The sequence below is a fragment of the Triticum urartu genome, chromosome 1A, assembly GCF_056163025.1.
Source record: "Triticum urartu cultivar PI428250 chromosome 1A, HENAU_Tu73, whole genome shotgun sequence".
Lineage (NCBI taxonomy): Eukaryota > Viridiplantae > Streptophyta > Magnoliopsida > Poales > Poaceae > Triticum > Triticum urartu.
The window spans coordinates 377,051,433-377,069,353 of record NC_141873.1 but is presented as its reverse complement, the minus strand read 5'-3'; positions in this window follow the sequence as shown (position 1 = coordinate 377,069,353).

Genomic DNA, 17,921 nt, shown 5'->3' with positions numbered 1-17,921 from the left:
CCTTGGTCACATAGGTGTCAAACGCATGAAGAAGCTCCATGCTGATGGACTTTTAGAGTCTCTTGATTACGAATCATTTGACACGTGCGAACCATGCCTCATGGGTAAAATGACCAAGACTCCGTTCTCAGGAACAATGGAGCGAGCAACCAACTTATTGGAAATCATACATACTGATGTGTGCGGTCCAATGAGTGTTGAGGCTCGCGGTGGCTATCGTTATGTTCTCACCCTCACTGATGACTTGAGTAGATATGGGTATGTCTACTTAATGAAACACAAGTCTGAGACCTTTGAAAAGTTCAAGGAATTTTAGAGTGAGGTTGAGAATCAACGTGACAGGAAAATCAAGTTCCTGCGATCAGATCGTGGAGGAGAATACTTGAGTCACGAGTTTGGCACACACTTAAGAAAATGTGGAATAGTTTCACAACTCACGCCGCCTGGAACACCTCAGCGTAATGGTGTGTCCGAACATCGTAATCGCACTCTATTAGATATGGTGCGATCTATGATGTCTCTTACCGATTTACCGCTATCTTTCTGGGGCTATGCTTTAGAGACTGCCGCATTCACTTTAAATAGGGCTCCGTCGAAATCCGTTGAGACAACACCGTATGAATTATGGTTTGGGAAGAAACCTAAGCTGTCGTTTCTAAAAGTTTGGGGATGCGATGCTTATGTCAAGAAACTTCAACCTGAAAAGCTCGAACCCAAGTCGGAAAAATGCGTCTTCATAGGATACCCTAAAGAAACTATTGGGTATACCTTCTACCTCAGATCCGAAGGCAAGATCTTTGTTGCCAAGAATGGATCCTTTCTAGAGAAGGAGTTTCTCTCGAAAGAAGTAAGTGGGAGGAAAGTAGAACTTGATGAAGTATTACCTCTTGAACCGGAAAATGGCGCAACTCAAGAAAATGTTCCTGAGGTGCCTGCACCGACTAGAGAGGAAGTTAATGATGATGACCAGGATACTTCTGATCAAGCTCCTACTGAAATTCGAAGGTCCACAAGGACACATTCCGCACCAGATTGGTACGGCAACCCTGTCTTGGAAATCATGTTGTTACACAACGGTGAACCTTCGAACTATGAAGAAGCGATGACGGGCCCGGATTCCGACAAATGGCTGGAAGCCATGAAATCCGAGATAGGATCCATGTATGAAAACGAAGTATGGACTTTGACTGACTTGCCCATAGAGCGGCGAGCCATAGAAAATAAATGGATCTTTAAGAAGAAGACAGACGCGGATGGTAATGTGACCATCTATAAAGCTCGGCTTGTCGCTAAGGGTTATCGACAAGTTTAAGGGGTTGACTACGATGAGACTTTCTCACCGGTAGCGAAGCTAAAGTCCGTCCGAATCATGTTAGCAATTGCCGCATTCTACGATTATGAGATATGGCAAATGGACGTCAAAACAACATTCCTTAATGGTTTCCTTAAGGAAGAATTGTATATGATGCATCCGGAAGGTTTTGTCGATCCTAAATATGCTGACAAGGTGTGCAAGCTCCAACGCTCGATTTATGGGCTGCTGCAAGCATCTCGGAGTTGGAACATTCGCTTTGATGAGATGATCAAAGCGTTTGGGTTTATGCAGACTTATGGAGAAGCCTGCGTTTACAATAAAGTGAGTGGGAGCTCTGTAGCATTTCTCATATTATATGTAGATGACATACTTTTGATGGAAAATGATATAGAGCTTTTGGACAGCATTAAGGCCTACTTGAATAAGAGTTTTTCAATGAAGGACCTTGGAGAAGCTGCTTATATATTAGGCATCAAGATCTACAGAGATAGATCAAGACGCCTCATAGGTCTTTCACAAAGCACATACCTTGACAAGATATTGAAGAAGTTCAATATGGATCAGTCTAAGAAGGGGTTCTTGCCTGTATTGCAAGGTGTGAAATTGAGCTCAGCTCAATGTCCGACCATGACAGAAGATATAGAAGAGATGAGTGTCATCCCCTATGCTTCAGCCATAGGGTCTATTATGTATGCCATGCTGTGTACCAGACCTGATGTAAACCTTGCCGTAAGTTTGGTAGGAAGGTACCAAAGTAATCCCGGCAAGGAACACTGGACAGCGGTCAAGAATATCCTGAAGTACCTGAAAAGGACTAAGGAAATGTTTCTCGTTTATGGAGGTGACGAAGAGCTCGTCGTAAAAGGTTACATCGACGCTAGCTTCGACACAGATCTGGATGACTCTAAGTCACAAACCGGATACGTGTATATTTTGAATGGTGGGGCAGTAAGCTGGTGCAGTTGCAAGCAGAGCGTCGTGGCAGGATCTACATGTGAAGCGGAGTACATGGCAGCCTCGGAGGCAGCGCATGAAGAAATTTGGGTGAAGGAGTTCATCACCGACCTAGGAGTCATACCCAATGCGTCGGGGCCAATCAAACTCTTCTGTGACAACACTGGAGCTATTGCACTTGCCAAGGAGCCCAGGTTTCACTAGAAGACCAGGCACATCAAGCGTCGCTTCAACTCCATCCGTGAAAATGTTCAAGATGGAGACATAGATATTTGTAAAGTACATACGGACCTGAATGTAGCAGATCCGTTGACTAAACCTCTCCCTAGAGCAAAACATGATCAACACCAGAATTCCATGGGTGTTCGATTCATCACAATGTAACTAGATTATTGACTCTAGTGCAAGTGGGAGACTGTTGGAAATATGCCCTAGAGGCAATAATAAAAGCATTATTATTATATTTCCTTATTCATGATAATTGTCTTTATTCATGCTATAATTGTGTTATCCGGAAATCGTAATACATGTGTGAATAATAGACACCAACATGTCCCTAGTAAGCCTCTAGGTGACTAGCTCGTTGATCAACATATAGTCATGGTTTCCTGACTATGGACATTGGATGTCATTGATAACGAGATCACATCATTAGGAGAATGATGTGACGGACAAGACCCAATCCTAAACATAGCACAAGATCGTATAGTTCGTTTGCTAGAGTTTTCCAATGTCAAGTATATTTTCCTTAGACCATGAGATCGTGTAACTCTCGGATACCGTAGGAGTGCTTTGGGTGTACCAAACGTCACAACGTAACTGGGTGACTATAAAGGTATACTACGGGTATCTCCGAAAGTGTCTGTTGGGTTGACACGGATCAAGACTGGGATTTGTCACTCCGTGTGACGGAGAGGTATCACTGGGCCCACTCGGTAATGCATCATCATAATGAGCTCAAAGTGACCAAGTGTCTGGTCACGGGATCATGCATTACGGTACGAGTAAAGTGACTTGCCGGTAACGAGATTGAACGAGGTATTGGGATACCGACGATCGAATCTCGGGCAAGTAACCTACCGATTGACGAAGGGAATTGTATACGGGGTTGCTTGAATCCTCGACATCGTGGTTCATCCGATGAGATCATCGAGGAGCATGTGGGAGCCAACATGGGTATCCAGATCCCGCTGTTGGTTATTGACCGGAGAGCGATCTCGGTCATGTCTACATGTCTCCCGAACCCGTAGGGTCTACACACTTAAGGTTCGGTGACGCTAGGGTTGTAGGGATATGTATATGCAGTAACCCGAATGTTGTTCGGAGTCCCGGATGAGATCCGGACGTCACGAGGAGTTCCGAAATGGTCCGGAGGTAAAGAATTATATATGGGAAGTCTTGTTTTGGTCACCGGAAAGGTTTCACGCATTATCGGTATTGTACCGGGAGTGCCGAAAGGGGTCCGGGGGTCCACCAAGGGGGTCCACCTACCCCCGGGGGCCACATGGGCTGTAGGGGTGTGCGCCTTGGCCTATATGGGCCAAGGGGACCAGCCCCAAGAGGCCCATGCGCCAAGAGATGAGGGAAAGGAAGAGTCCTAAAGGGGGAAGGCACCTCCTAGGTGCCTTGGGGAGGATGGACTCCTCCCTGGCCGCACCCTTCCTTGGAGGAAGGGCCAAGGCTACGCCCCCCCTCTCCCTTGGCCCTATATATAGTGGGGGGAAGGGAGGGCAGCCACACCTAAGCCCTGGCGCCTCCCTCTCCCTCTCCAACACCTCCTCCTCCTCCGTAGAGCTTGGCGAAGCCCTGACGGAGTACTGCAGCTCCACCACCACCACGCCGTCGTGCTGCTGCTGGAGCCATCTTCCTCAACCTCTCCTTCCCCTTGCTGGATCAAGAAGGAGGAGACGTCACGCTGACCGTACGTGTGTTGAACACGGAGGTGCCATCCGTTCGGCGCTAGGATCTCCGGTGATTTGGATCACGTCGAGTACGCCTTCCTCATCCCCGTTCTTTGAACGCTTCCGCGCGTGATCTACAAAGGTATGTAGATGCAATCCGATCACTCGTTGCTAGATGAACTCCTAGATGGATCTTGGTGAAACCGTAGGAAATTTTTTATTTTCTGCAACGTTCCCCAACATAGTCTATATTAATTGTAGGATGCTCCATGAACTTCATTTATATATTTTGGAGTATGAATAATAATATCATCTAAAGTGGATTTAGAAGAAGGTTGCTCCCACTATTCCAAATGAGAGGAATTTTGCTTATGAGAAGACTAGTAAAATTTGTATGCTTGTAGATCATGAACAGAATGCTCTATGTGCTGGTTATATTGTTGAACTCATTCATGATGCTACTGAAAATTATTATGAGGGAGGAATACATGCTTGTAGGAGTTGCAATAAAATCAAGTTTCCTCTCTATATGCTTAAAGTTTTGAAGTTATACTTGTTTTTCCTTCCTATGCTAGTTGATTCTTGTTCCTATAAATTGTGTGCTCACAAAATCCCTAGGCATAGGAAGTGGGTTAGGTTTAAATGTGCTAGTCATATTCTTCATGATGCTCTCTTTATGTTTCAATTCTTATCTTTTATGTGAGCATCATTGAAATAATCATGCCTAGCTAAAAGGCGTTAAAGAAAAGCGCTTATTGCACTACAAAAAATACACTTTCGTGATGATACGTGTTTGTCACAGTAGGTCATGTTTTCTGTCATGCATGTACATCCATGACAAATTTATGACAGAATCAAGATAGTCATACATGTGCTGTCGTAGAAGTGTTCCATGACATTACCAAAATTATCATCACGGAAGTGTCCACTTCCATGACGATAAATCACGCGTCACAAAAGTGCTTTCGTCAAGGGTGACCAACACGTGGCACCCACCGTAATGGAACACCGTTAAGCTATCGGGTCCGGTTTTGGATCCGATAACCCATTAACAACCCTGACCAATGGGGATTTTCCACGTGTAAAATCATCATTGGCTGGAGGGAACACGTGTCGGCTCGCCGTTGGGATAGATGTCATCCACTCATTGGACCCAAAGCGCCTATGATACGTCGACACGTGGCATGGACGAACAGAGGCCCATTCCTGTGAAAAGGCCGGCCCGTTTGACTTGGTCAAAAGGTGGCGGGCCAGCCCACGACAAGCCTGTTAACGGCCTGTTCGCATATAGCCCATTTACAGCCCGCTAACCCAGGGCCCGTTTACGGCCTATCCGAATGAGGCCCAGTAGCGTCATCTGGGCCGTCCAATATAATTCCAGCCCATTTTAACTTCTAGCCCATGTATGGCCCATGACGTCTTTCGGCCCATATGAGGCCCTTAGTAACCCTCGGCCCATTAACAGCCCGTGGTAAAACTGGCCCGTAATAAACAATGTATCACTTTATACCCATTAACGGCCCATTATTCCGTTGGGCTGTTTCCAACCCATGTTACCTTTCGGCCTTCTCAGGGCCCATTTATTCTTGGACTCATTTCCAGCATTCGTTTACTTTCAGCCCATTACTGTCATTTTCTGCTTGTGGGCCAAATTCAGCCTGTGGTTACAGTCAACCCGTTTGTGGCCCGTTAATACATTGGGCCGTTTTCATAGCGTCATCAAATACGGTCGATTAACGATGGCCCGTTATGGTTGGCCCATTATGGTCGGCCCATAAACGGACGATTTCAACTCAAGCCCATTTACGACCATAATGTGGTCTGTTATTGGCCCATGTTTCGCCAACCGATCATACGGCCCGTAGAAGGCCCATTTTGTCTACGGTTCATATAAGGCCCATTGTTTCTACGCCCCGTAGAAGGCCCATTGTTTCTACGAACCTTAGAAGGCCCATTGTTTCTACGGCCCGTAGGAGGCCCATGTTAACTACAGTAAATATGTAGCCCATGGTTAATGTGGCCTAGTTTTAAAAAATAGGCTATTGCGGCCACTAGCAAACTGTAGAAAAAGAACTGCACTGACTACAAGAAAACAAATAAACAAGACAATAAGGAAATAAATAGGCAAGCAACTTACGCTAGGCTATCATGGCTATTACACATATTACATCCACGGGGCATCAAAGTTCGCCACCAGTGCAAATATAGGGAACAAAGCAGCATATAAATGCCACAGCAAAACAAGTCCAGAACTGAAACCACTTCAGAAGAGCTCAAGAAACAATATTCTAGATACCCATAATGCTGGCAAGATGCTTAGGAAGCTTATTAACTTTCTCTTGTTTGGCGCTTAAATCCTCCAGCACTTGCTGTTGCACCAGAAAGTATGCATCTGAATTCTGCAGGGACTTCCTCAGTCCTTCGGCTTCCTGTCGCATAACATTTGATCGATGTCTTTCAACTTGAAGTTGAGACTCAAGAAGTCGAACTGATTCAGGCAACAAGTTCGAAGAGCTGGTGCAAGCAGTAGTAGTCGGTAACTCGAACACTACATCAAGACAGGACTTTGGGGTTGTTTCAGTGTCTTCAATATAGTTTTTATCATCTTTCTTGGAGACTGTTGTGGTTTTAAGTCTGACAGTAGGATGGGGGGGGGGTAGGAATGTAGAGGCAAGATCCTAACAATGGAGGAGTTGTACACGCGAGTTTTACAAGTTCAGGCCCTTCTCGGAGGAAGTAACAGCCCTACGTCTCGGAGCCCGGAGGCGGTCGACTGGATTATATGCGTGTGTGTTACAGAGGGTGTGAACCCTTGTCCCTGAGGAGGGGGTGGCTTATATAGAGTTCGCCAAACCCCTCCCGCCCTCAGTTACAAAGGTTTTAAGGTACATAAAGATGGGGACGTTACTGGTAACGCCTGCAATAAAGATACATAATGACCATTAAAACTATGACTTAATTCCTGATCGTTGCAGAGTGGAGTGGCTCTAGATCTTCTGGTAGTAGAGTGATTGTCCATACGGTCGAGTGTCTTCGAGACTGTCGAGTGGAACATAGCTTCATGGTCGAGTGGATGATGATTTTTCTTCGAATGCTTCTGGTTCTTTTAGGGATGTCCTTGGGGAGGGTATCTTGGACAGATCCATGACCCTACCCTAGGTACATAGCTTCATCATTAGCCCCTGAATGGATCAGGGTTTGAGTGAGGAAGTAGTTGAGAACACTTCCGACTCATTTTTCATGCTATGAGTATATCTTGTTCTGGGTCAATGAACTGAGGTGACGACACCAACTTCTTTTTCAGTCGCCTTGATCCATTCTTAGTTTTTGTCGAGTGAACTTTTACGGAAGAGTTCCGAGTGATGATGCAGAGGATGTCTTCCGTCTGACAAGTTGTTCTGCTGTCCGGGGATTTTGCGGGATTCGAATTTTGGGAAGCGCGCCAGGCAGGGGAGGCCGCGGTAATCGGGATGGATTAGGCAGGTCGCCTCGATCCCCATGCCACCTTTTTTGCCATGTATCGCGCGTGCGACTATTGCGGGGTTTGATAGGATCATCCGGGCCTACAAGTTAGTCACTCGGAAGTGTCCTTATAAGAGGCACCAGACCGGGCTTTTGAACAGTGCACCCTCATTCTCCTTCTTCTTCCTCAGATTTCTCCGCTGCGCCTACTTCTGCTCTCAGCGTCGTAGCCCCGCTCGGACTCGATTCACTGACATGGGGAAGGAGAAGACAGTGGCGTTGGAGCGTGCAAAGAAGGTGACAGCGAAGGCGAAAGGAAAGAGGACCAGCCGGGGTGGATCCTCATCAAGGTCCGGCCTGCCACCAGGCTGGATCCAGGGCGACTGGATCCGCTCGACGATCAGCCAAGACGACATCGACTATCTGGTTGAGGGGGACTGATCCGCCACGAATCGGCGCGGCTCCCGAGGAACGAGACCGAACCGTGGCCGCAAGAGGGTGAGTGTGTTCTCCTCGCCACTCATGTCGACCGCGGGTTTTCTTTTCCTCCCCACCCTTTCTTTTGTAGTTTTTTGAACTTCTTTGGGGCTCAACTTCACCACTTCACTCCAAACACCATCGTGTACCTTGCTGCCTTCGTGTCCATGTGCGAGAGTTTCTTGGGTTGCCGACCGCACTGGGGTCTCTTCAAGCACATATTCACATGTCGCTCCCAGACGGTCAAGAAGGCCAACCCGAGTGACGAGAGGACGCATGTGATACAGATGTGCGGGGGCCTTGGAATTCAAATGAGGAACAAGAGCACCTTCCCAGCTATGATCCTTCCCGACTCGGTCCGGGGCTGGCAGTCGACCTGGTTTTACTGCAAGGACCAGCCGACCCCGGGTCAGTCGACTGGACTTCCCCCCTTTTCCCTGGCTCAAGTGGAGAAGCCCTCCTCCTTTAGGGTGATCCCGGAAGAGAAGGCGCAGGTGAAGGTGTTGGTCGAACGGGTCGTCCAACTTGTCCGCGACGGAGTGACTGGTATGGACCTGCTAGAGGTCTTTCTCAGTCGACGCATCCAACCACTCCAAGCACATGACCATCCGATGTGGATGTACTCGGGACTCGAGGACTCCACTCGGATCCACCCGGAGGACGTTAGTGAAGACACGGTGGAGAAGTGGCTGAGAGGAATCACCGGCAACGAAGATAATCCCCGGGGGTCTAGGAGGGTGATTCCATTCGACCATTTGCGCCAGCCGAAACAGGTATGATTTTGCATTGTCAAGTATCTTCTTGATTCACTGTGTAACATCTTGTTGACGGTCGACTGTATTTCTTTCGTTCATTGTCTTTTCAGGCTCTTATTGATATGTACTCGATGCCCAATGGACTGCAGGAGCAAAATGTCGAGGAAGGGGCGAGCGGGGGCGAGAGTGGCGAGTGGCACTCGGATGCAGAGGAGGATGAGGGGAGCGACGACTTGAGTGATGAAGAAGAGGAAGACTCACCTCCTCGCAGAGAGAGGAGGTCCAAGCATGCTCACGACCCGGCGAGCACCCCTGACCTGGCGGCCGCACCAACCGGGCATTCTTTGAAGCGCCCTCGAACGCCTTCTCCGGTGCCGACTGAGAAGGTATCGAAACAGCTCAAGCCTGCGCTGCCTCCTACGCCGAAAGCATCGAATGCCACATCCTCCAAACCACTGAAGGCTTTTCCCAGGATCAAAGTGACCATCCCCACCATATCCGGGTAATTATCTAACCCGATCTTTTGGCTGACTCGAGCAACAAAACATAACCGACTGAATGTTGACATTTGCAGTGCTGCTACATCTGGAACTTCTTCCTACCAATACCGAGACGAGGAAATGGAAGACGCGGTTACCTCCAACCCAGGTAAAACTCTCATGATCTTGTTCTTGATTATTTGGTCAATTAAATTCTGGTGATTCACTTGGAGTCGACTGATTTATTTGTAGCTCCACCCAACGTCATCGAGCTTCTGGATGATGAAGATGTGGCCCCTAGGCCCAGAAAGAACAAAAAAGTAGCAGCTGGTAAGACGTCTCAGCAGGGACCAATGACAATACCAACCGTCCGGCAATCTAAAGACGCAGGTGGGGCCTCTGTAACTTTTGCTGTCCCATTGTCGAGTGAGCGCCCTGCACCATCGATTGTACCAGTGTTTCCTTCAGTCGTCCAACCTCATGCTTCAGAGCTCCAAGCTGCCGCACCTGGGTCGTCTGCCCCCTTCTTCACCAACTACCATGTTCTAGAAAACCAGTCGGACGCGGCTGCGGAGGCTATCCGTCAGGCTAACGTGATGATGGAGCGGATGAATACGGTGCACGAGAACATCCAGGCTGCTTACGATGCCAGCGCGGCTCTTCGGGCCAATGTCCAGGTAAGTAGGTTTTCGACTGACCTTGTTCTATTAGGATATGCTACCTGCAATATTTTCTTTCATACAATCTCTTATTGTTTGCGTCGAATCTGTACACCCACTGGGTGTTTTGTTGTCTTTAACATTTGCGCTCTTCCACTCGGCCTGGGCGAGTGGGATCTGAACTGGTGGGGGCATGCTAAGTGCACCCACTGGGTGTAGTCCCCGAGACCGCGGTCGACTGCGGGCAGTCGACTGGGGTCTGAGTACTTTTCCCTTTCCTTTCTTCCACTCGACCCGGGCGGACCATCCGAGTGGGATCTGAACCAGTGGGGGCACGCCAAGTGCACCCACTGGGTGTAGTCCCCGAGACCGCGGTCGACTGCTGGCAGTCGACCGGGGTCTGAATAGTTCTTCTCTCTTTTTTTATCGACCCAGGCGGACCGGTCGAGTGGGGTCTGAATCAGTGGGGGCATGCCAAGTGCACCTGCTGGGTGTAGTCCCCGAGTCCGCAGATGACTGCGGGCAGTCGACTGGGGTCTGAGAAAACTTTTAAGTTTTATTCACTCGGAAGTAAATAATCTTTGATCTTGTCGATTGACACGTCTCTTACCTTCTGCAGAAATCTTGTACTCTCATTTCTAAGTTTGCCGAATTTGAGGAGAAGCAGAGGCAACTCAACCTCGACTTGGAGCTGGCCCAACAAAAGTTGAAGAAAGCTCAAGATGAAGCTGCTGGTATGGAAGGTAACTGTCTGTCGACTGTTCACGTCGATCATCTTTTAAGATATTTCTTCGATCTCTTGTTTGATCCGATTGCTTCTTTTGCAGAGAAAATGAGGTTGGCTCTGGAGAAGAAGGACTTGGACCTTGCAGCTGCGCAGAAGGAAGCTCAAGATAAGACTGCCCTTGTAAAACAGAAGCTGGCTTCGGTCGGAGTGTTGGAAGGAGAAGTAAACAAGCTGAAGTCCTCTCTCAATGAGTCCAACCGAGAGGTAACTCGTCTGAAGAAGGATAAGATTGCTCTGAATGAGAAGCTGGAGTCCGCGGTCCGTAAGAGAAATGACACGGAAGCCTATCTGAGAACTCTTGCCAAGAAGCTCTATCTTATGCTGGAAGGTACTCCTTTTAATCCGACTGCTTTACTGCTTGCAAGTTAATCCTGTCCAGTCGACTCACTAACTCTTTGACTGCAAAATTCTGCCAAAACTTTGACGAGGAAACTGGAAGGATCAAGACGGGTTTAGACCCTATCGTTTCTCCGGTCGGCGACGAGGCTGCCATGAATGTGCTTCGACTGGAATCCCGTGTCGCCAGCATCATAAGTTACCTCGCACATCTGAAGGTGGCAGTTTCACGGATCGACTCATCACTCTGGACAAGGGCGATGCTTCAAAATGACCTCGAATCTCTGATGACTCGGCTCAACGAGATTCCTGGTCGAGTGCAAGAGTGGAAGAAGTCCTCTGCCCGGTGTGGTGCTGACATGGCGTTGTCCTTGGTAAGGGTCCACTGCAAGGAAGCTCGTGAAGACAAGCTGGCGGCGATCAAGGTCGCCAACACCAAAAGGCACGACTTCCAGTCCTTTATGGAGACTTTCATCGCTGCTGCCACTCGGATCGCAGATGGAATCGACTTGGACGAATTTGTCGAACCCGCCAGCCCTCCTCCTGCCGAGTGAACAAACTATGAGATTTAAACCTGTCTTAAATTTGCCTCGGAATGCCGAAAGGTTGCTGTAACCATTAAACTCCTTCGGGCTTGATGCTCGAATACTTTTGATTTGTTGCCTAGAACTTTAGGATTTATCCGAACTACTTTTGAATATGCTTGTGATTGCTTTTGGAATCTGCTCCCTACTTGGTGTGACCTTCGTGTTTGAGATGCAGCCTTGAAACGGAGACTTCAATTGAACTGCGCCTTGTCGTCCTTGCGGACAAGGATGGAGCGCACGTTGTATTTGTGGCGTAGCTCGAAGGAGAAGGTTGCAGTCGACCTGCGCCTCGTCGTCCTTGCGGACAAGGATGGAGCGCACATTGTATTTGTGGCGTAGCTCGAAGAAGAAGGTTGCAGTCGACCTGCGCCTCGTCGTCCTTGCGGACAAGGATGGAGTGCACGTTGTATTTGTGGCGTAGCTCGGAGAAGAGGGCCGCGGTCAACCTGCACCTCGTCGTCCTTGCGGGTAGGGATGGAGCGTACGTTGTACTTGTGGTGCAGCTCTTAGGGAAAGGATTGCAGTCGACTTGCACCTCGTCGTCCTTGCAAATGGAGATGGAGCGTACGTTGTATTTGTGGCGCAGCTCCAAAGGAGAAGGACGGCTCACCACTCGGTAGGTTTTTACAAACTTAGGCGAGTACTGGGCTGCAGCTAAACCCCTGAGTGGGAGGATTGCTCACCACACGGTAGGATTTTACAAACTTAGGTGAGTACTGGACTGCAGCTAAGCCCCTAAGTGGGAGGATTGCTCACCACTCCGTAGAATTTTACAAACTTAGGCGAGTACTGGACTGCAGCTAAGCCCCTGAGTGGGAGGATTGCTCACCACTCGGTAGGATTTTACAAACTTAGGCGAGTACTGGACTGCAGCTAAGCCCCCGAGTGGGAGGATTGCTCACCACTCGGTAGGATTTTACAAACTTAGGCGAGTACTGGACTACAGCTAAGCCTCCGAGTGGGAGGATTGCTCACCACTCGGTAGGATTTTACAAACTTAGGCGAGTACTGGACTACAGCTAAGCCTCCGAGTGGGAGGATTGCTCATCACTCGGTAGGATTTTACAAACTTAGGCGAGTACTGGACTGCAGCTAAGCCCCCGAGTGGGAGGATTGCTCACCACTCGGTAGGATTTTACAAACTTAGGCGAGTACTGGACTGCAGCTAAGCCTCCGAATGGTAGGATTGCTCACCACTCGGTAGGATTTTACAAACTTAGGCGAGTACTGGACTGCAGCTAAGCCTCCGAGTGGGAGGATTGCTCACCACTCGGTAGGATTTTACAAACTTTGGCGAGTACTGGACTGCAGCTAAGCCCCCGAGTGGGAGGATTACTCACCACTTGGTAGGATTTTTAAAAATTAGGCGAGTACTGGACTGCAGCTAAGCCCCCGAGTGGGAGACTGGCTCACCACTCGGTAGGATTTTACAAACTTAGGCCAGTACTGGACTGCAACTAAGCCCCCGAGTGGGAGGCTGGCTCACCACTCGGTAGGATTTTAAAAACTTAGGCGAAACGGGTTCGCAGCTAAGCCCCTGAGTGAGAGGCTTGCTCACCACTCGGTAGGATTTTGAAAACTTAGGCGAAATGGGTTCACAGCTAAGCCCCTGAGTGAGGGGCTTGCTCACCACTCGGTAGGATTTTCTTTCGAACTTAGGCGAAACAGATTTGCAGCTAAGTCACACGCTGGGGGTTTTCAGACTTAAACAAAAGCAACAACAATCATGCCAGAGGACTGTAAAGCTCTTGTCTTTGATAAACAAATTACAAAGGTATTTCTTATTACATTTTATTCGAACCAGTACTTAAGTATAAAAGGGGCGGAGCAGCTCCGCGTTCCAAGCCCGTGGCTCGTCCTTCTTATGCTCGACACTTTAAGGTGGTATGCTCCATTGTGGAGCACTCTAGTGACAATGAAGGGACCTTCCCAAGCTGGGGTGAGCTTGTGTGGTTTTGTTGATCCACTCGAAGAACCAAGTCTCCCTCTTGAAAGGCTCGACCCTTCACGTGTCTAGCGTGGAATCGACGCAAGTCTTGTTGATAAATGGTCAACCGGATCAAGGCCATCTCTCTTTCCTCCTCTAGGAGGTCGACTGCGTCTTGCCGAGCTTGTTCTGCTTCATCTTCAGAGAAGAGTTCAACTCGTGGTACATTATGAAGCAATTCACTCGGTAGAACAGCTTCAGCCCCATAGACCAAGAAGAATGAAGTTCGGCTAGTTGACCGATTAGGAGTTGTCCTTAATCCCTAGAGAACTGATGGAAGTTCATCAACCCAGGCGCCTGCCGCGTGCTTGAGATCTCGCATCAGTCGGGGTTTCAGTCCTTTGATAATCATGCCATTTGCTCATTCTGCTTGTCCATTCGACTGGGGATGGGCGACTGAAGCATAGTCGACTCGTGTGCCTTGTGAGGCGCAGAAGGTTCTGAACTCATTAGAATCGAAGTTCGATCCGTTGTCAGTGATGATGCTGTGCGGAACCCCATATATGAAAATCAACTCTCTGATGAAGCTGACAGCAGTACTAGCTTCAAGATTCTTAATAGGCTTGGCTTCGATCCATTTGGTAAACTTGTCGACTGCTACAAGCACATGAGTGAAGCCGCTCCTACCAGTCCTCAGTGGACCAACCATGTCCAATCCCCAAACCGCAAAGGGCCAGACGAGTGGGATGGTCTTCAGGGCTGATGCAGGTTTGTGCGACATATTGGAGTAAAACTGTCTGCCTTCACATCTGTCGACTATATATTTCGCCATTTCATTTTCTCATGGCCAATAAAATCCAGCTCGGTATGCTTTAGCCACAATAGTCCGAGAGGACGCATGGTGACCACAGGTCCCCGAATGGATGTCGTGGAGGATCACTCGACCTTCTTCTGGTGTTATGCATTTCTGGCTGACCCCAGTTGCACTTTCTCTGAATAGTTGTCCTCTTATTACAGTGAAGGCCTTGGATCGATGGACGATCTGTCGAGCCTCTTCTTCATCCTCTAGGAGCTCTTTCCTAAGGATATATGCAATGTATGGCACTATCCAGTCAGGAGTGATGACCAACACCTCCATGATTAAGTCGACCACGGCTGGGACCTCGACTTTAGTCGGATCTGTGGCACTCCTAGGCTGCGGGGGCTCTTCAGTGAAGGGATCTTCTTGAACTGAAGGTGCATGGGTATGCTCCAAGAACACATTGCTGGGAATAGCTTCTCTCTTGGAGCCTATCTTTGCTAAATCATCTGCTGCTTGATTTTTCAGTCAGGGTACATGATGGAGCTCTAACCCCTCAAACTTCTTTTCCAACTTCCTCACCGCATTGCAGTAACCAGTCATGGCTGGGCTTCTGACGTCCCACTCCTTCATCACTTGATTGACTACCAAATCTGAGTCGCCATAGACCATGAGGCGACGGACGCCGAGTGAGATGGCCATACGCAACCCATACAGGAGTGCTTCATATTCTTCTTCGTTATTGGAGGAATCAAAGTGAATCTGGAGGACATATCTCAGCTTGTCTCCTCGGGGGGATACCAGTACCACCCCAGCACCGGAACCATTCGGCATCTTGGAACCATCAAAGAACATGGTCCAGTGCTCCGAGTGAACTTGAGTCGGCAGTTGTTGTTCAATCCACTCGGCGAGGAAATCTGTTATTTCTTGGGACTTAATAGCTTTCTTTGCCTCGAACTTGATATCTAAGGGAAGGAGTTCAATCGCCCATTTTGCCACTCGACCAGTTGCATCTCTATTGTTCAGGATCTTTGATAATGGAGCGTCGCTGACGACTGTAATAGAGTGATCAGAGAAGTAATGTGCAACCTTCTTTGTGGTCATATAGATCCCATAAACAAGTTTCTGATAATGTGGATATCTTTGCTTTGATGGAGTCAAAACTTCAGAGACATAGTATACTGGGCGCTGAACTTTGTAAGCTTTTCCTTCTTATTCCCGCTCGACCGTAAGTACTGTATTGACGACTTGTCCAGTGGCTGCAATGTAAAGCAGTAAAGGCTCTTTGCTGATTGGAGCAGCAAGCACCGGCTGGGTGGAAAGCAGGGCTTTAAGCTCTGCAAATGCTGCATCAGCTTTAGGAGTCCACTCGAACTTATCTGACTTCTTCATCAGTCGGTAAAGAGGCAGTGCCTTTTCACCGAGGCCAGAAATGAATCGACTTAGGGCGGCCAAACAACCAGTAAGCTTCTGGACATCGTGCACACGCACAGGGCGTTTCATCCGGAGTATGGCACCCACTTTCTCTGGGTTAGCGTCGATCCCTCGTTCAAAAACGAGAAAACCGAGTAATTTTCCGCCTGGAACTCCAAACGTGCACTTTGATGGATTAAGCTTGATATCATACCTTCTGAGGTTGGCAAAGGTTTCAGCAAGGTCAGCCAGTAGGTCGGAACCTTTACGTGACTTGACCACAATGTCATCCATGTATGCTTCCACATTCCGACTAATCTGAGTGAGCAAGCACTTCTGAATCATCCGCATGAATGTGGCTCCAGCGTTCTTCAAACCGAATGGCATAGTGACATAATAGAAGCACCCAAATGGGGTGATGAAAGCTGTTTTTATCTCATCGGGTCCATACAGACGGATCTGATGATACCCAGAATAAGCATCCAAAAAGGACAAACACTCACACCCCGTAGTTGAGTCGACTATTTGGTCGATGCGAGGGAGAGGAAAGTGATCTTTCGGGCAGGCCCAATTGATATGTTTGAAGTCGATGCACATGCGAAGTGAGTCGTCCTTCTTTGGTACCATGACAACATTAGCTAACCACTCGGAGTGGTAAATCTCTCGGATAAACTCAGCTGCCAGAAGCCGAGCCACTTCTTCACCGATTGCCTTCCTCTTCTGTACGGCGGACCGTCGAAGATGTTCTTTGACTGGTTTCACTTTTGGGTCGACTCGCAAACGATGCTCAGCCAGTCCCCTGGGAACACCTGGCATGTCAGAAGGTTTCCATGCAAAGATGTCCCAGTTCTCACGGAGGAACTGGATGAGCGCTTCTTCCTATTTGGAGTCGAGTGTTGTTGAAATGTGAGTCGGAGCAGCATTGGGATCCGTCGGGTGAATGTGAATCGACTTTGTTTCGCCAGACAACTGGAATGCTGAATCTGTGGCAGGCTTCTTAGTTCGCAACAAATCACTCGGATCTGCATTTTTTTGATATTCCTGCAATTCCACTACTGCCATCTGTGCATCGGCGATCTTTGAGCCTTTCTGGAAGCACTCTTCTGCCTTCTTTCAATTGCCAGTGATAGTGATCACCCCTTTGGGACCAGGCATCTTCAATTTGAGGTACACGTAACATGGTCGAGCCATAAAACGTGCATAACCTGCTCTGCCCAAACTAGCATGATAAGCACTCTAGAAATCTGCAACTTCAAATGTCAACTTTTCTTTGCGGTAATTCTTGGAATCACCGAACACTACATCAAGGGCGATCTGGCCGAGTGATGTAGCCTTCTTGCCAGGAATGACTCCATGGAAACTCATATTGCTTTCACTGAGTCTGGACATTGGAATGCCCATTCCTTTCAATGTCTCTGCATACAGTATATTCAGGCCACTACCACCATCCATCAGAACCTTAGTCAATCGAGTACCTTCGAGTACTGGGTCGACCACCAGCGCTTGCCTCCCAAGGGTGGCTATGTGTGCTGGGTGATCGGACTCGTCGAATGTGATGGCAGTCTGAGACCACTTCAAATAACTGGGTGTCACCAGAGCAACCATGTTCACTTCTCTGTTGATGACTTTCAGTCGACTCTTACTCTCAACAACAGCGAAAATCATCTGAGTGGAATTGACGTGGGGGTAACCATCATCGTCCTCTTCCCCATCCTCAACTTTGTCTGTTTCCTTCTCCTTTTCCTTTGGTTGTTTCTCTCGGAATTGCTGGATTCGGAGTCGACACTGTCGAGTGGTATGCTTTGGGTAGATGAAAATACCCTCTTCATCTTTCTTGGTGTGAATGTGGCATGGTAAATCCAGCACATCATTTCCATCCTGATGTTTTACTTTCTTGGGGTTCCATGGTCCTTTGGGTTTCCCCTTGAACTTCCCTTGAGTCACGGCTAAGGCTTCACCAGGAGCAGCTGGCTCGGCTTTGCGCTTCTGCTTCTGACTGGAGTTTCCTCCTCCGGTTTCGTGGGCGACTATTTTGTGCTTGCCACTTCGGAGTCGGTCTTCTTCTTCACC